Raw genomic sequence first — 20,579 nt, 5'->3', positions numbered from 1 at the left:
CTTTCTTTCTTTCTCTTCCTCAAGGCCCCAGAGAGATAAAGGGATTTACTCAAGATCACACACATAGAAAGTAGAGAGCTTGAACCCCAGTCCCCTCTATCTTCAAACCTAACCCTTCTTTTATTGGACCAAGTTATGTCTTGATTTTGAAGTCCTCTTTGGGCTCAACAGCTCCAGCTGCCTGGTCCAATCAGTTCCTAGACATTAGTCAGGTATTTATCCTCTCTAGAAGCAGAGGACCCTTCTCAAAGGGGCTCTGATAGTCCACATATAAGTTTCTGGGAAGTATAGATGTGAGCCCCATTGCTGCAGCCCACAAACAGTCAGCAGGTCTAGCTCCCATCGTCCCCCTCGCTAGCTCCCCTCTACCCGTCTCCAGAGAAGGTGCATACTTCTTTTTTAAGGCAAATGTTACCTGGAACTCGTTACTTCAGCAATTACCTCTGAAACACATTGTTTCCTCAGCTCCATTAACATGTCAGATCATGGCAGCAGCTGACATGCAAACACGCCTTGGAGGGCTGCAATTCAATTTAAGGATCACCTCCCCTGCTTGAGAGCCCTCCGAGCAGGCCAATCTCCAGATTTCCCCAAATCGGAGAGAGAGTCTCCCGGCGCAGTTTGATCATGCTGCTTCCTAAATTAAAAACAAAATTGTAAGTGTTAAACATCTTTAACAAGTCATTAAGCCTCAGCCATAATCCAGAAAAAGTCCCTTAATGAGTAATGACATATGTTGTGAACGCAGTTATCTCCTAATGTTAGATGCTGAGATGGTATGAGAAAATGGCACCGTGTTCGAAAGGGATGTATCATCGCTAATGAGAGGATAATTCGAAGCTGTTCGCTGGAGAACCCTGAAGGGGAATATTCTGCTGGCTGCTGGAGGGAGAAGAGAGATAGCCTTGAAGGGCACATCTGAGGCCCCCAGCAGGCTTCCTGGGGGGAAGAAGGCAATGCAGGAGAGAGCCAGTGGTTGCCACTTCCTGGGAATGAGAGGACCAAGGGTAGAAGAGACAGTTATGGGGCATTTTAATATCTCTTTATAATTACATTTCACATATATTAACTCATTTCATCTTCAAGTAGTCTAACATTTCTTAAACACCAGGTACTCTGCTAGGCTCTGAGGAACCAAAGACAAAAAGAAAGCAGTCCCTGCCCTCAAGAAGCTTATGTTTTATCATGGGAGGGAAAATACTTATATATTTAATACTATATAATAATGAGACAGCTAGGTGGTGTGGTAGATAGAACACTGAGTCCGGAATCAGGAAAACCTCATCTTTCTGAGTTCAAATCTGGCCTCCAACGTGAGATGTGTGACTCTAGGTAAGTCATGCTTCAGTTTGCTTCAGTTTCCTCATCTGTAAAATGACCTGGAAATGGAAATGACAAACTCCAGTGTCTTTGTTAGGAAAACATCAAATGAGGTTATAGAGAGTCAGACATGGCTGAAAATGTCAAAAAAATAATATATATTAATGTAATACTTCTGTAAAACATATGCAACAAAATATAAATAAATTAATGATAACTAACATTTAGAAAGTGCTTTACATATATTATCTCATCTGACCCTCACAATAATTCACAATAACTTTGTGAAGTAGGTTCTATTATTATCTCCATTTTATAGATGAGGAAACTGAGACCAAGTTAAACAACTTGCCCAGGTTCACACAACCAGTAAGTATCTGAGGCAAGATTTAAACTTAAGTCTTCCTGACTTCATATCTACAATTGGGGTCAAGGGGGAGAGAAAGGCTTTTGTATGAGGTGGCACTTGAGCTGAGCCTTGAGAAAAATTAAAGATGCCAAAAGGTGGAGGAAAGAAAGTATTCCAGGAATGAGGAGCAGCCTATGCAAAGGCACATAGATAGGGGGCGAGATATTATTTTTGACATGGAGAACAGTAAGAAGGACAATTTGGCTAGACCTTAAAGTGAGAGAAATATAGTATAAGGGGAGGATGATAAATTGGACTTAGGGTCTCCTCCTCTAATACCTCACTCTACTGTGGAGCTGACCTTGGGACCTAGAAGGCTTTACTAATGAAATGGAAATTCTGAAAGGTTCTCTCACAGAGGAAAGGCTCTGACTATAGTCCATATGCCTACAGACTGAGGAAGGTCCTAGCTAAGCTAAGAAAGGCTCATTCCTGGAGTTAAGTATTAGGTTAATCAACTCTTCCAGCCACTGTGGTCTGTGTCATTAGCAGGAGCATCCATGCCAATGAAATCCCATAATTTTGGGAAAATGATCATTAGAGTACTCCTTTGGGGTAAGTATGTCCAGCATCATTATTCCCATTTCACAGGTCGGGAAACTGGACTTCAGAGAAGGGAAACATTCACCCAAGACCGAACAGAAAGTGGCAGATACTGGGACTTAAACCTGAACCCTTAATCCTTCAGCACTTCCCATATATAAAGAGTGAGATTGGGAAGCTCTTCTGTTTCCCAACCCTTTTCTCTCAATAACCAACCACCATTACATATTTATTAAGTGCCTACTATGCAGAGTCCCATGTTCAATGTAAAATGCATGCAAGAAAATATAAATAAATTAATAATAACTAACATTTCCATTAACATTCTGGATCTCCAGTGGGAGAGATTTAGGTACAACATTTAGGTAAGACAGGGTCCCTGCCTTCATGGAACTCAAAGTCAAAAGGAGAGATAAGACACCAATGCAGAAAAATATAATACATGATCAGTGCTTTAGAAAGGTACGGAATACTCTCTAAGATCTAAGGAAGAAAGTCAAGGAGGGCTTCCCAGCAGAGGGGCCATTTCAGCTGGACTTTAAAGAATGGTTTAGGAATTTAGGAGAAACTAAAAGACTTCAAGGTCCATAATCCGATAGGATAGATTAGAAGATGGACAGAATGCCCAAATTGAGACTTTTGAGGTATCCTCACCAATAAGTCACGTATGTTCAGTCTTAGTTTCTTCACTTCAACAGATTCCCCTGCCTGGATCCTTTCACCTTCCAATCTGATTGACCACATGCTCATCTTTGTTCCTTTCCCCAGGTCCAGACTAGAGCCAGATGACTGTGTGGACCTGGTCTCCTCATTTCACTCTCAGACTTTAGTTTCATTTTTCAATGTTTATTCCTTTTCCTCTGCTCCCCCCTAATCACCTTCTTTATTATGGAAGGAAAGACCATTTCTCATAATTCCTCCTTCCTCTTCACCTCAGCATAGATCTCTCTTTTTACCTAGATCCTCATACTTATTTCTTTCCTTTCCCTTCCCAGTCTCAGAGGAAAGGAGTCCCTTTTTCTTCCCAGATTGAATTTCCTTTATCTGAGCCTCAGATGCTAACTCTTCCCTTCTCCCAAGGGACCTTGCTCCATTGATAATGCTTAATAAATGTCTTGTATTGAAGTGTTATACGAGAGTTATAAAATACATGATCTGGGAGATTTAGAAGAAAGAATATCTTAAAATCTCATGTCCAAAATCTTTTTCAATTCATCACAAATATCCACATTCCTCCAAATGTCCCACCAAAGATTATCCTGACATTTGAAAAGGAACAAAAAGAGTCTTCTATTTGGACACCTTTAACGTATTCAAGGGAATTTGCTATCATCCCGTCTCAACTTCCATTACCCACTTCCCAAACATCCCCAAAAGAAACCCAACAACCACTTTTTCCTCCCTTAGTTTTTATGTTGCAACGGTTTCTTTAAATTCAACTCAACCAAACTTTGCCTCAATGGGGACAGTAGTGGTTGCAATTTTAATTGGTTTTCACATATGCCAATGTTTGTACTCTGAGAGATTTGTTTGACAGGTGGGCTAGATTACAAGACTTCCAGAAGAGCTTGGGATGTATGAGCCATGGGTAGGTGTGTGAGAGGGGTGATGAGGAAAGGAAAGATGGGGGAATTTTTGGAGATGTTTGACAGATTCTGGATCTCCAAGATCAAATATAAATGCCTCTCTTTGCCTTTTAAAGCTTTTTATAACCTGGACGCTTCCTACCTTTTTGGTCTTCTTATACGGTACTCCTCTCCACATCCTCTATGATCCCTGGCATTGGCCTCTTGACTTTTCATTGAACACAACCCTTTATCTTCTGAGTTTGAACATTTTCATTGGCTGCCCCCCACATTTGGAATACTCTCCTGCTTTATCTCTGTTTCCAATTTCCCAGAAAAGTCCCATCTTATGTGAGAAGCCTCTCCCAATTCTTTTTAATCTTAATGTTTTCTCTCTGAGACTATTCCTAATTTGTCATATATATATATGGTATACATATAGTTGGTACATAATTGTTTCCATGTAATCTAGACTGGGAATTTCTTGAGAGGAGGAACTGTCATTGTCTTTCTTTGACTCTCCAAAGATTAGCACGTTGCCTGGCACATAGAAGATACTTAATAAATTCAGCTTGACTGACTGATTTACTGGCTAGATCATCTGAGGAATTAATTGATTGAGGTCTCTGCAAATGGTTATTAGAAATAACTGGAAAGAAAGAAATAGACTAACTAAGGGCAAGGCAGGCTGGTAATGTAGAAGAGAAAGCTGGATTTGCAGTCAGGAAGCTTTGGTTCAGGACCTGGCCATAGAAAAGCAAGAAATGAAGGAAAGTACTAACTGGAGGGCAGCCTGGGCTAGAGTTGGGAGGACCTGGGTTCAAATCTAGCCTCAGATAATTCCTAGCTGGGCAAATCACTTTACCCTGATTGCCCAGATCTTGCCTCTCTTCTGTCTTAGAACTAATACTAAGACAGAAGGTAAGAGTTTTAAAAAAAAAGAAAAAGAAAATACTAGCTGGCCTGCCCTCAACCCCATATGTGTCTATAGCAATAAGAGAGAGTAGAAGTAAAAAAAGTCTTGGATTTTTTTATGAACTTGAATTTAATCATTTGTAGTCTAAATATGAGATCTTTGTCCAGTGGCCAGCAAATTGTTATAGCATGGGATAAAATGAACTATATCACTATTTGAGGTTTTTGCAAAAAGGAAAAAGAAAAAAAGAAATCAGAAAGCATAAGGACATTATAGCTAAGTAAAAGGATTTTGCCTTGATTATCCTTGGAAAGGGAATTCAATGCATTTTTTGATATTAGAATAATAGGGAGCCAGCAGTATATAGGTGACTCAGTGGACAGAGAGTTAGACCTACAGATGGGAGATCCTGGGTTAAAATATGACCTCAGGCACTTCCTAGCTGTGTGATGTTGGGCAAGTCACTTTACTCCCTTTTGTCTAGCCCTTATTGTTCTTCTGCCTTAGAACCAATACATAATATTGATTCTAAGGTGGAAGGTAAGGGTTTAAAAAAATAATAGTGAGCCACTAGAATCTGTTGAGTAGCAAGGTGATGTAGCCAGATCTGGGCTTTAGGAAAATCACCTTTAAGTAGAGAATAGTTTGTAGAGAGGAGAAATTTTTGGAAGGAAGACCAAGTCATAGTTGAGGGGTAATGAAGCTCTGAAGCCGGGAGAAGGCTGTGTGAGCAGAGAGAAGGAAGAATAGCTGAGCCATGTTGTGAAGAGAGAAACTAGATGTAGGAATAATTTCCTGGGGGTGTGGGATGAGTGAGCATTAGGATGATATCAACTTTGGAGACTTGAGAGATTGGAAGGATGGGATGTTCTCTACAGAAACAGAAAAGTTCAGAAAAGGGGAGGTTTTGGGGAAATATGGTGAGTTATGTTTTGGACATAATGAGTTTGAGATGCCTGTGGGACAATCTATTTGGACATGTCTAATAGGCGACTGGTAATATTGACTAGAGCTCAGGAGAGTAGGGCTGGACCTGGGAATCATCTGCATAAATGATAATGGAACCGATGGGGACTAATGAGATCACCAAAATGAATAAACATTCAGCTCTGATGCCTCTACTTGGACCATTGCTCCTACCTCTTCCTCTCTGGTAACTTGGATGCCACCCCTGGGTCCTTTGCTCTGAAATACCAGCTTTTTTCTTATCTTCCAAGGGCCCAGGGTTCTATACTGTCTACTCTATGTCCCAGTTACCGCCTACCCTTTACCCACTTTCAAGTTCACTTTTATTTGTCATCTCACCCCATTAGAATGGAAGCTCCTTAATTGTTTATATTTGTTGTGCTCACACAACCATCTCCCTTCTTTGCACAGTGCTTGGCACATAGTGAACATTTAACAAAAGTTAGCTCAATCTGTCTGTCTCTCTCTTGGTCTCCATCTATCTACATCTTTATGCATGTCTCTATGTATTTGTCCATCTATCTATCGACACATCTACGTATATATATATGTAAGTATGTATCTGTCTGTGTATTACGTACCTATGATTCAAGGGTACTTGTAGCAGAGTTGTAGGACCAATATCCAAGGAAGGAGACGGGGTTTGTTTCTTGGAAATAGGAAGCTAAGGTCAGTGGGCTCTAGTGAACAGGCTCACGTATTTGGTCAAATAACAAAAAAAAAAGGGAGACATTTAGGAGGAGCCCAAGACTGGAGAAAGTTTTAGCATTGGATACTTACTAGTTGTATAGTCTTGGGCAAGTCATTGATCCCTCTGATTGACAGTTTCCTTTTAGTCTGATCATTTGTCCCTTGTTATTTGCTGTACTTTACAGTTTGCAAAGCATTGTCCTCACCATAGTCCTATGAAACTGAGGTTCAGGGATTGTTATCCCTATTTTGAAGATTTGTTGTTCATTTGTTTCAGTTGTGCCTGACTCTTCACAACCTTGTTTGGAGTCTTCATGGTAAAAATACTGGAGTGGTTTGCCATTTCTTTTTCTATCTCATTTTACAGATGAGGAAGCTGGGGGCAGACAAGGTTAAGTGACTTGCCCAGGGTCATACACCTAGGATGTGTCTGAGGCTGGACTTGAACTCAGAAAAGTGAGACTTCCTGGGTCCAGGTCTGGTGCTCTATTTACTGTGGCAACTAGCTACCCCCACTTTGAAGATAAGAAATTGAAATTCAGAGAAGCAAATTGGCTTTCCCAGGATCACCCAGCTACTAATTCTCCTAGTTAGAATTTGAACCAATGCCTCTTGACTCCAAGTCTAGTCTCTAAATGTCCTTTTCAATTCAAATGTTCCAGTGCCACCGTTTATCAGTAGCAGTGGTTTTGGCCAAGTCTTATCCTGTCTTAAGCTTCAGTTTCTTCCTCTGTAGATTGAGGATTCAAATAATTTCAATTCAATTTAACAAACACTATTTAAGCATCTATTACATTTAATCGTGTAGTGAGATTGAGAGATAGCAGCCAGACAGCTTGAATAGTGCACTGGTTCCCAAGGGGAAATCTTGGTGTGCTTTCTGCTTCCATATCCAATCTGTTGCCAAGTTTTGTTGATTCTACCTTAAAAATATTTTTTTATATACACCCCCTTCTCTCCTCTGACACTGCCACCATCCTGGTGTAGATCTTCATCGCTTCATGCCTGGATTATTGTAATAGCCTACTGGTTGCTCTTCTTCCCTGGAGTATCTTTCCCCTTCAGTCCATCCATCCTCCTGCCCTCAGGGTGGTGGCCATATCATAGGAGAAAAGGGAGAGTATGTAAAAGATGATCTTTCTCAATCAAAGGAAGACTGTCCCCCCTCCCCCCTCCACTCACTAATCATCAGTTTCTCCTTATTACCACCAGGATCAAACAGAAAATCCTTTGACTTCAAAAGCCCTTCACAAGCTGACCCCTTCCTCCTTTCCCAGTCTGCTTATTACTTGCATTCTCACTGTTCCTCAAACAGTACATTTCAGCTTCTATCTTCCTGCTTATACATTGGCTGTTCCCCTCTGACCTCTAGCTCTTAGCTTCTCTGTCTTCCTTCACATCTCAGCTAAAGTAATATCTTCTGCAAGAAGTCTTTCCTGATTCTACTCCATACTAGTGCCTTTCCTCTGAGCTCATCTCCAATTTGTCCTGAATATATTTTGTTTGTACATAGTTTTATGTTGTCTCCCCCACCCCACCCCATTAGAGTATAAGCCCTTTAGGGGCGAGGATTGCTTTTGTCTTTCTTTGTGTCCCCAGTGCTTGTTGTATTTCCTGACACAGAGTAAGCACTCAATGCTTGTTGAGTTGACTTTAGTTCAACTAGACAGTAAAAGAGAAACACGCCCATCCCTTGTATTCTTTTGGACAGGGGTTCAGGAGGGAATGGACTTTCAACAGACTCTTTAGGAGTTGGCACTCAATTTCAGTTGAGCCTTGAAGGAATCCAAGCACGATAAGAGACAGTGAGAAGGAAGAATGCATTCCAGAAAAGCGGGACAACCTGTACAAAATCACAGAGGTGGGAGATAGGATGCTGCATTTAGGGAGCAAAGACCATAATCCTTGGCTTCCTACTTCTCAGGGCTAGAGTAGGGTTCATGGGGGCTGAAGGGGGCTAATGTACTTTGTGGTAATAAAGTATTAGACATATATAAAGGATTGTTATGTTGTATTTCGATGGAAACCACAACAGATTTTTCCATCTAAAACAATTGTGGTCCATTGCCTTATCCTGTCCATCTCTCCTTCCCTGCAACCGTGGACATCTTGGCAAGAATTCTATATATAAATAACAGGGAAAGTAGGTTAAGGGGAGAGCAAAAGGACCCTGCTATAGCCAGTAGGGGGCTAACTAGGGGAAGCAAGGGGGAAAAAGAGAAAAGTATTTTTTTTTCTTCTTTTCTTTTCCTCGTCTCTTTGACGCCAAGGATCCCAGAATGTCTCCTTCCTGGGAGGAATGCATTCCAACATTCTTACAAAGTAGCTCATGTTCCCTGCAGGTCTAGCGTGGGCTGTTTTAAATACATTGCACACGATGGCATGTTCCCTGGAAGGAGGATATGGGCCACTCAGGCTGTTACAGAAAATTTAATGATGAACATCTTGGTCGAGATCATTTCTCATTTCGGAAATTCAGAAGCAGCTCTGCAGTCAATGCCCATGTTACTAATTCTTCCAAAGTCTGTGAGCAACATTCTTACTCAACTTCAAATCCTGGCTCCCAGCTACTGGAGCCACGGTTGCCAACTCCCTTCCATTTCAGGGACATTACAGCATTGTGGTACAGCACGGAAAGAGCTGGTCTGGGAGTTGGAAGACTGGTTTGTGAATCTCGATTCCCTTGACTCTTAGCTGCATCGTGACCTTCCCCATTTTAAACCTCTGTTTCTTCTTGTGTTATATAAAGCAAAACTTACAAAGATTTAATTATTTTGCCTGCTTGTTCACTTCAATATAGTGTCTCCCAACCCCTCTGCATCTCAGTATATGGTATTGTGGAATGTTAGATGAAAAGACAGAAGAGATCCCAGGGATCCTCTAGTAGAAGGGTTCTTACCCTGGGGTCCATGGATGGAAGCCAAGGTTCCATGGACTTGAAATGGAAAAAAAATACATTTGCCTTTTCACATAAGTCTTTTCACACTTTTCACTTCTTCCTGAAATTTAGCATTTCTTTCAATTAAAAAAAATATACTAAGATGAGAATTCCTACATTTCACAAGACTGCTAGAGGAAGCCATGCAATACAAAAGGGTAAGAATCCCTGAGTTAAATGACCTAAAGTCACATAGGTAATAATTGACATCTTTGGGATACAAACTAAGGTCTTTTGACTGTATCTCCATAATGTCTGGCACATAGTAGGCTCTTAAGACTGTTCTTTCAGGATATGACCAAATATACTGTCTGCACTTAACTTCAATCTCCCTGCCTGAGAATGGACTTTGACCCTGAAGGGCTTGGATAGGCCAGCTTTAGTACCAGATTCTAGGACAGCTCTAGCCAGCCACACTACTAAATAGAAACACACCTCCTCCCATTCCTTTCAGCTTCCCAGTTCTCTTTCACTTGTTGTCTGCCTCCTTTGGAAAGCAAGCTCTTTGGAGGCTGTTTTGCTGGCTTTTATTGGTATTCCTGGGGCATGCAGGAAGGACTAGCACCTCTGACAAGAGGACTTGCATAACCTTTTTCAGGGCTGCTCATTCACCTTTGGTGTCCACCGGGCACTTAACTCTCGCCTGTGACTCCAAGAAGCTGGGGCACGTACAATGGCCACGTCCTGGCAAGACTGTCTTGGTCAATAGGCTAAGCCAGGTTGAGGGTAACTGACAGACCTCAAATCCAATGGTCAGTTTGGGGGATGTCTCCCCCAAGCCTGTGAAGATTTCCCCCTCACATGTAATGGGAGAATGAGAATAATTTGTTCCAATAACCATGAAGTTGACTGATGCTTGGTCAGATATCAAAGGTGCCAAGGTCACCCACTGCATTCCAGGCTGTCATCAGTTGTCCTGAATTTTGTCTTGTCACTGGACTTCAATGAATTCTCTCTTCCAGAGAGAGTGAGGCTGAAGACTTTGTGCAACTCTGCCTCACTTAAATCCAATTCACAAGCAAGTCAAGGTATTACCCATTATGGTCCTCTTAGAAAATAAAAGACAAACAATAATATTGGTATCCCCAGTGCTTAGCACAGGGCAGGGCACATAGTAAATACTTAAGAAATTTTCTATCTTTATATCTATTATCTGTCCTTCTATATACCATCTGTCTATAATCTGTCTGTTCTATCTACCGTCTGTCTATCTTTATGTGTCCCTTTGCTGCTTTCCCTTTAATTTCATCAAATATTTAGAGTTGGAAGAGACCTACAAGATCACTTAGTTCAAATCCCAGAAAAAATGAGGTCCAGAATGATGGCATAGGATCAAAGCAGGAGACTTGGGACCTAAACCCAGGTACTCTGCCTCTAAACTCAGTCCTATCTCCACTATATCCTACTACCATAATGAGATGTGATGGCCACAAAAATTCATGCTCTGGAGGCCACCTCTGTGGTTCCTAGTCTCTCCACAGTCAATTAGGTGACAGATAGAGAGAGGTCATACCTGAAGTCTTTTCAGCAGAGTAGGACTTGCCATACCTTGTGTCCCACTGGTATGGGCTTCCATCCCATAATGAAGAACAGAAGAGTTTTACTTTATTTTCTCACTTGTAAAATAGACTAATGATAGTAATACTATCTACTCAGATTATTGTGAGGTGAGTTAAATCAAGAGAGATAAATATAAATAAGATACCTGGTGGCCATAAAATCCTATATAAATATGAACTACTAGCCATTATGACTTGCATCTTTCCAATCACCCAGGTTTGTAAGCTTGAATTCTCGATTCCCCACTTTCACTCACCCTGCTATGTCCAATGAGTCAGCTGGTAAGTCTGGCTGATTCTACTCCATCCATCTCTCAGTTCTCTCCCTTTCTCTTCATTCACTTGGCCACTACTCTAGTCCAGGTCTTCCTCTCCTTTGATTATGCCTTCCTAATTAATCCATTGACTCTTTAATTGGTCCTCTTCAAAGCTCAGAAAATGATCTACCAAAATCAGATATTTGCCCATGTCATTTCTGTTCCTTAATCTCCTGTGGTTGCCTGTCACCTATAGGATAAGATACAGATTTCTAATCTTTGTATTTATAGCCTTTCATAATCGGATTCCAACAAACTTTTCTTGCCTCTGTTTCTAACCTTCATACTCTATCTCTTCACCAAGCTGGACCACTGGCAGTTTCTTAAACTTAACAGTCCATCTCCTGCCTTTTTGCATTTGCACAGGCCATGCCCCATTCCTGGAATGCCCTTCCTACTCCTTTCAGCTTCTTAGAATCCTTTGCTCCCTTCAAGGTTCAGTTCAAGTACTATCTCCTCCTTGAAGCCTTCTGTGACCTTTTCTCTCTACCCCTCCTCTAGCTATTAGTGCTTTCTCTCAAATTACTTTCTTTGTGTTCCTGTTCTTTGTTATGAACTATAAGCTCTTTAGGAAAAGGTATTTGTGTGTATCTGGTTGTTTCCTGGGAGATGGAGTTAGCCCAAAGTCAACTTTCCTGCCTGTTGTAGTATAGGAATGACAGAAGTTTATAATCATACCTCCCACATAGTGATCAAAATCACTTGCAGAATAAAAATGAGGAAAAAACCAAAACCCTATAATAAACCCTATTTGCTAGTCCTATAAATTATCTTTTAAAAATTAAATAAAATTATTTTTAAATTTTCATTTTCAGTTCCAAATTCTCTCTCTCTCTTTCTCCTGCCCCTCCCCAATCCATTGAGAAGGCAAGAAATATGATACCCATTATACTTATGAAGTCATGCAAAACATATTTCCACATGAGCTAGAAATTATGTTATGGAGGTGGAACCATAAAATGGAAAGAACACTCCCTCTTCTTAATTTCCTCATTTCTGTCATCCTTCCAGGCTCACAGATTCAGAATCTTGGAGTCATCCTTTCCTCTCCCTTCTCCCTCACCTGTCCCATCCAATCAGGAGCCAAGTCTTTTTAGTTCTTCCTATTCAATATATCTTGCATCTATCTTCTTTTCTATAGGCATGCTAGAAGCACCCTAGTTTAGGTCTTCATCCCTTCTCCCCTGGGCTATTGTAATTACTTCCTAATTGGCTTCCCTGCCTCTAGTTGCTCCTCTCTCCAAGTCACTCTCTATCTAACCGCTGAATTACCACAATTAAAGCAGAGGTATGTCCAGTTTGCTCTCCTCCTCAGAAAGCTCTGGTGGCTCCCTTTTACCTCTAGGATAAAATACTAGATGGATTCCTCAGTCTGGCTTTTAATGCCCTTGGGAACCTGGATCCACTTGACTTCTGCTGCATTGTTGCATCACATTTTCCTTCCCATACATCTGCATTCTCTGCATTCCAAACCAACTTGCCTTTTGGTTGATTCTAGCAACTGACTTCCCATGTCCTGTCTCCATGGTTTTGTATAGGTGTCCCCCAAGCCTTCACTGTTCTCCCTCCTCACCTATATATTCTAGACTCCCATATTTCCTTCCATTTTAGGTCAAGTGCCACCATTTATAGGAAATATACTCATTTGCCATCCCTCTCGGCTAGTACCTCCCTCTGGAAATGCTGTTTTGCTGCCAAAAGATCATAATCTCCTTGCAGGCAGGCACTGTTTCATTCATAAACATGTATAAATAATATAATACTATAATATAAATTTGAGAGAGAGATGGAGAGAGAGAAAGAGAAAGAGAAAGAGAGAGAGAGAGAGAGAGAGAGAGAGAGAGAGAGAGAGAGAGAGCACTAGGCTCACCACAATCCTTGCCAAAGTTAGTAGGATGTGAAGTGACTATCTTAGAACTGTCCCTAACCTGGTACCTGCACCAGCCCTTCTCGATTATTAGTCCTAGTTTCTATACAGGAAGAAATAGTTGCTTTTTCTACAGTACTTTAAGGTTTACAAAGCACTTTTCTGCAAAAATGAAAAATTGAGGCTCAAAGGGTTGAGACTTGCTCATAGCCACATGGCTGCTAATTATCAGAGTCAGGATTCAAACCTAAATCTCTTGACTTCAAAAAAAATGCTTTACCTCTCCTTACTGTGAAGTGCCTAAACTGCTTTGTGAATTACCTAGCTAACCTAAGTGAATAAAGATGCTTAGCAGTTTGTCATAAGCATGGACTTTAAGGCCTCTTAAATAATAATAAAAAAAGAGCTGGAAAATGGCCACAGAAAAGTCCCCTGGGGAATCTTCCATTCCCACATTACTCTTTGTTGCTGCTACAAACACAAGGTTTTATTTAGGAAAAGGGCTTGAAATAATGAAATGAATTCTAGTGCCAAAAGGAACTCCTGGGAATTGGACACTTAAGAATGACTGTGGTCAGCTCACTTCTTAGCATTGTTTTATGGCAAAATACAATTAAATCCCTAAAATTGAATTTTCCCTCACTCCTTTGAAGGACTTAGCAGAATGGGCAGATACTCTGCAATTAAGAGTTCCAAGTGGGCAAACTGCTGTTTTCTTCAAATTCTAACAATTGCCAAGAGTTCAAGCTCTCTCTTTCCCATGCTGTACAAAAATCTATAATGATCCCAATAAGCCTATATTCAAACAAAACAAAGCAAAACAAAACAGAACTCAACCAAAACTTGATCTTGAAGTTGTTTGTAGATGAAATAAGGGTTTAGCAACACTGGAATGATCAGAAAGAATGGCATTCTACATTTTTGTCACAGTTCTCTTGTGAAAAAGAGCTTTGTGGGGGAGATTGAAATCAGCTTGCATAGCTGAGTCTCTTCCCTCAAGGGCTTCCTCCTCCTCTTCCCTCCCACCATCACCCCATACAAAATAGCTCAGAACAACCCCTTATGATAGAGAGTTCAGGTATTATTATCCCCATTTTAGTGAGGAAGAGATAGAATCCATGTGTTGAAATGACTTGGTCAAGGTCACACAATCAATAAGCAGCACTTAGACCATTTGAATTCCAGTCCAGTTCTCTTACTGGTATATGGTGGCAGGGGGAGGGTTCCAACTCCAGGAATGCCAAGACTTCCCTTGGCTGAATAGGCAGATTTGTTCCAAGAGCCCTGAAGGCAGCAGGAGCAGGTGCAGTGGAGCACTTAAAGCTTGTCCAGACACTGAAGAGGCCAAGGTCATCCACTGCCTCTTGGTCCAGCACCAGTTGCCCCCGACGTTTGTCTTGCCATTGGACTTGATGACCCTGGAAGAGAGAGTGAGGCTGAGGACTCCAGGCAACTCTGCTTCACTGAAATCCAATTTATGCTCCAGTCAAAAGGCATCGCCAAGGGTGCTATTTTGGTCCTCTTCGAGTACTAAGGACAACAATCACCATGGCTAGTATACAACTTTTCAAGAAATCGGAAGGTGCCATTTCACTCTCTGGGCTGGGTATATGAAACGCTATTTTCCCAACAATAACAAACCATTTTTCTGTTTTGGGTTAAGATTTACAAACACATGGTCCTAGCGAGCAGGGAGGCTAGGTCATAGAGATGTTTATATCTCCATATTTCAGATGAAAATACTGAGGGTCAGGGAGTGCCAGTTATGCAGCCTGTAAGTATTGGAATGGAAATTCAAGTTCAGGTCTCTCCTGATTCCAAATCCATTCTTCTTTTCTAGTGCTTTAGTACATTTAAGGCTTGGTCAGAGCTGAGAAATTTTACTGGAGAATGAACTAAATTCTTTGTAGATTAAAAAAAAATTATTTCATCAGGGTGGGTACTCCATCCACTGACACAGATCTCAGTCCTTTCTTACCTGTTGGCTTACCTTATAGTGATGAGTTTAGCTACAGCATGTAGCTGTTGCTCAGATGTTAGATACACAGTCTATATTGCTAGTCCATATTTCGCTCTATTCAAACAGCCTTCAAGGTCTCAAGGTTGCTTCTACTCCATCAAGTAGGATCCCAGGAGAACCTTCATGGGAGCATTCGGGGAATTAAGGGGAAAATTAGTTGAAAATAAGGGGCAGAAGGGAAAAAAACAACTGATTTCTCTAGAAGTAGCCCTCTTCTTTAGTATAACCTTGTCTAGATCTTTGTTTCTCAGTTTGACACATCCTGTATGATACAATGGTTTTGAGAAGACTAATGGCCAATACTTATATAGGATAGGCTTTGAGGCACCTCAGCACCACCGAAACTAGTTCTGTCTCATTTTCGAAAACTATTCTCACTTTTGTAGAAAAGAGGAAAACTGCAAATTATTGATGGAGGCTTAGCTGGATATTCTGGAAAACCACATATGTTACAGCACAACAACAACAAATGAAATCTGTAATGGGCTCATAGAAATTAACAGTAGAAGGCGCAGAAGAGATCATCTAATCCCAACCTTCTATTTCATAGGAGAATAAACTGGGGTCCCCAGAAATTAAGTAACTTGTCCATACAGGCACAGTAGATAGAGCACCAGACCTGAAGTTGAGAAAACTCATCTTCCTGAGTCAAAATCTAGCCTGACACATACTAGCTGTGTGACCCTGGGTAAGTCACTTAATCTGAGTTTCCTCTGCTGTAAAATATGAATAATCCTAGCATCCACCTCAAAGGGTTGTGGTGAGGATCAAATAAAATAATATTTGTAAAAAAGCACAATCTCTGGCACATAGTAGTGCTATATACATTTTCCATTCAGTCTTTCTCTTTGACTTTGTTGCAATTCAGTCATGTCTGTCTCTTCAAGATCCCATTTGGGGTTTTCTTGGCAAAGTTACCAGAGCATTTTTGCCACTTCCTTCTCCAGTTCATTTTACAGATGAGGAGACTGAAGCAAACAAGGTCAAGTGACTTGTCCAATCACACAGCAAATAAGTGTCTGAGATCAGATTTGAATTCAGGAAGATGAGTCTTTCTGACTCCTTTTTTTTCTGACTCTCCCGAGTGTGCCACCAAACTGCCCACCTTCATATTATGGCATTCCAAAGAGTCACTGCACACAGACATTTGTAGGGCAGCCCGTTGGAAGTAGCCTTGTTTACCAAATTGATGTGAAGTGGGAGTGGGGTTATAGTTTCAAGATCAAAAGTAAAGACATTTTGGGGTTGGGTGACCAGTCCCAAGACTAAACACTTGAAAGTGTCCCTACCATGCAGAACACCAAACTAAATACTGGTGGAGAATATAAAGTTTAGACAACATACATAGCTATGTGACTATGGATGGATTCCTTAATGTCTCTCAGGCTTGGTTTTCTTACCTCTAAAAAGAGAGGGAGGCCCTCTATGTTCCCTTCCAGGTCCAAACCTCGGATCCCACGATCTGAGTGGGAAGCTCACTGAAGCCAAAGAATGTCGGTCAGTCATGAAGGTTCTTATCATTTTGGCATGTGACCCCAAGCCATGGGACTGTGTCTGAGATCTGCTTTCAGAGCAAACTCAGCTAGGGCAAGAGCATCATTTGACCCACCTAAGTGTCCAGTCCGCATGGCTCAGGGGCAAGGGAGGAGTCACCCTTTCAAGTCGAAGAGCTCCTCTGGGAAAGGCTGGCTATGAAAAGAGTTCTAGATTTGGATTCAAAGGATCTGAATTCAAATTCCAGTCCAGCAAGAATTGTGCTAAATGCTTTACAAATATTATCTTGTTTCAGTCTCACACCAATCCTGGGAGGTAGATGCTCTTATTCCTCCCATTTTACGGATGGAGAAAAATAAGGCAAACAGTGGTTAAGTGACTTTCCCACAGTCACACAGTGTTTGAGGTTGAATTTGAACTCTGGATTTTCTGACTCAAGGTCAGAAATATATACATATATATATGTAATATATATAATATGTATACAATATAATAAATATAATACTGTCTAATAATATTTGTTTTATTATTAAAATTTTATTTTATTGTGTATATGCATATATAAATATGTATATGATATACAACAAATAGAATACTGTTTAACAATATTTTATTTATTAATAATTTTTATTGTATGTGTATATAAAATATGTATATAATATAATAAACAGAATACTGTTTAATAATATTTTCATTTATTTTATTATTACATTTTATTATTATACATGTATAACATGTATATGATATATAATAAATACAACACTGCTTAATAATATTTTATTTATTTTATCAAATCTTTATTATTGTGTACATAATATATAATAAATATAAATACTGTCTAATAATGTTTTATTTACTTCATTATTATTGTGTACATGATATATAATAAACATAAATACTAATATTTTATTTACTTCATTATTGAATCATTATTATGTGTACATAATATATAACAAATATAAATACTGTCTAACAATATTTTATTTATTTCATTATAAATCTTTATTATTGTGTACATAATATAATGCATATACTGTCTAATAATATTTTATTTACTTCATTGTTGAACCATTATTATTGTGTACATAATATTTAATAAATACAAAATACTATTTAATACCTTTATTTTATTATTTATATATTATATGTAATGTAAATAATATCATAAATAAATACAAATAATATATAATTAGTAATATATTAGAATATTGAAATTATATTAATATAATATGAATTAGTTTACATACTATGTAATAAAATACATTATGAATTATAAACACAATATATTAGAGATACGCAAAGAGTATATTATATAATAAAATATATTTATATATAAATAATATGTAATTGATATAAAATATTATTAAAATGTAGAGTAAACCTATTTTAAATATGCCTTCTTTCCACGATCCCGCTCTAGTTGGGGTTATTTGGGGGTAGTAAGGTCCCTTCGGACTCCGGGCCTCTGTGCTGGGCAGGGACAGGAGGGCCCGATCTCGCGTGGGGGGTCTCTCCACTCCTGCAGGCCTTAGGTGGGTAAGGGGGTTGCTGGGAGTCCCACAGATCAGCGGCCGGCCCAAATCAGGCCTTCTGACTTCTTTCCATTGTCGCTTTGGGTCTCTGGGATCCGTCGTTGTTGTTTGGTCCCGCTCGGTTCTGAAAGGACTTGGGAGCGGGCTGTCGGAGGCCCGTCCATGAGCCTAGGAAAGCGGGGCTGTGATGGCCTCAGCTGCCCTCGGGCGGTGGGGCGGCCTGCAGGGAGAGGGCGAAGGCGTAGGGTGGGAGTGGATGGGAGGGAGGACAGCGGAGACGGGCCCCTCCCGGCCCCTCAGACGGCCCCCTCGTGCTCCTCGCATCCTTCTGCGCTTGCCACCCCCTGCCAGGGGCTTCGGGCCTCCCGCAGAGGCAGGGAGTGCCCTCCACCAGCTCCCGGCGGGCAGCAGCCGCCCTCCCGCCCCCTTCTCAGCAGCAGGGGGGCTCCCCCTGTTCAGAAGGGCCAAAGAAAAGGACAAGAAAACCTCCTTTGTTCCCGGGCAGACAGCGCAAGGCCACGTTGCCATAGCAGCGGTAACCATTTCCTCTTGCTGGGGGAGGCCCATCAACTTTGCCCGACAGGCCCTTCCCTGGGAAGCCTAGAACTGAGCTCCGTGTGTACAGCAGGGTCAGGGGCCAACATGGACCCACCGTGGCTTCACGGGAAGGAAAGAAGACTCCGCCTTGGCGGGATCCCAAGCCCAGGCTCCCTCGTCCGCAGCTTGCACCCACCTAATCCTCTCCAGGCACCCACCGCCCCGGCCGGGCCAGCTGGGCAGCTGGGGGAGGCCCTCACAAAAGAGGCCTGTCAGAAACATGCCAAGCCCGACCCAAACCTCTGGGGCCCCAGGAGGATGAAAATAATTTTAGGATTTTAGCTTTAGGATAATTTTAGGATTTAGGATATTTTTTTAGGATCTTGAGTATAGTTTTAGGACCATAGAATTTAAAGCTGGAAGATTTAAAGCTCCCTAACCCGAACTCTTCAATTTATAGATGAGGAAACTGAGACCTGGAGACAATAAGTGGTTTGCTGTTCCCAGGATTGGCTTTGAGGTTCTGCCTTCCTCCTCCTGACTCCACCGTGCATCCCCCTCTGGGCCTTGTGGATGGCGGCCAACCTACAAGATGTCCAAATGTGGAATGGGCTTCCTTATTGCCTCGGCAGGCAGTGAGGTCCCCGACACTAGATAATATTCAAGTAGATGCTGGATGATCCCCCCCTTGAGGATGTTATAATGGAGATTCTTGGTTGGGTCCAGGTGGAATAAGACAACCTCTGGGGATCCTTCTGACTCTGAGATTCAGATTCTATTTGCTAAATGAGTAATAATAATGAAAAGACAACTTTAAGGTTTACGAAGGACTTTCCTCAAAGTAGCCTTTGGGGAGTCCAGGATGGATCTTGTCCATCCTCATTTTGTAGATGAAGAAACTGAGCTCTGTTTATAAAGGTGAAGCTGATTACCTTAATTTACATTAGAAGGCAAGAGTATTTATTAAATAAAGGTTCAATTCAGAAAGTATTTAAGGATGGACAAATGTGCAAAACACTGGCTCAGTGACAAGGACATGAGTTGATCCCTTCTGGATGTTTTCTTCAGACACACATTAATCTGTATTATGGAGACATGACTTTCAAAAAAAAAAAAAAAAGTAGCCCTCCAAGTCAAGGGCCGTCCTGGGAGGGTAAAATCCCTGGATTGAAGCTAAGACCACACAACAGGGAAAGGGTATCTAGGCTTGGCTTCTGGGGACTGAGCTCTGCCACTTATTGCAAGTGTGACCTTAGACAAGTCATTCTTCCTCTGAGCCTTTCAAGAGGGTATTGCCTTTTTTTTTTTTTTTTTTGAGGGGAGGATGCCAGATTATAGAGCTGCCATCTGTAAAAAAAGATTGTGAGGATGATGAGAAATGGGGAGCAGATCCAGGGGGAGCCTGGGAGGGATAAAGGGAAGAGAGGGGTGTGTATTTGTAAAGTGGGAAGAGATAAAAGATGATGTAGTCTTTCAATGTTTGCCTTTGTATTTCTGTTTCTCTGTATCTCTGTCATTGTCTCTATTTGTCTTTGTATCTTTTCTTTTTCCCTCTTTTCTCTCATTTTCCCACCCTCCACCTTTCTCTCTAATCTCTGTTTTCTCTTAATCTGTCTTCTCTCTCCCTCTCCCTTCCCCTCTCTCTCAATCCCTCCCTCCTTCTTTCTCTCTCACTTTCACTCTCTTTCCTCTCCATTCCCTCTCTCCTCTCTGTCTTTTTTGTCTCTATCCCTCCCTTCTTCTTCTCTCCCTTCCCCCTTCCACCCTTCTCTCTCTCCCTCTCCCTCTCTCTCCTCCCCCCTCTCCCTCGCTCCCATCTCCTTGTCCCTCTTCCTCTTTCTCTCCCTCTTCTTGTTGGTTTCTTTCTCTTTATCACTGTTTCTCTGTCCTCTTTCCCTTTCTCCAA

This window comes from Gracilinanus agilis, chromosome 3 (assembly GCF_016433145.1).
Source record: "Gracilinanus agilis isolate LMUSP501 chromosome 3, AgileGrace, whole genome shotgun sequence".
In the NCBI taxonomy this organism is placed as follows: domain Eukaryota; kingdom Metazoa; phylum Chordata; class Mammalia; order Didelphimorphia; family Didelphidae; genus Gracilinanus; species Gracilinanus agilis.
Note: the sequence above shows the minus strand (reverse complement) of the source record.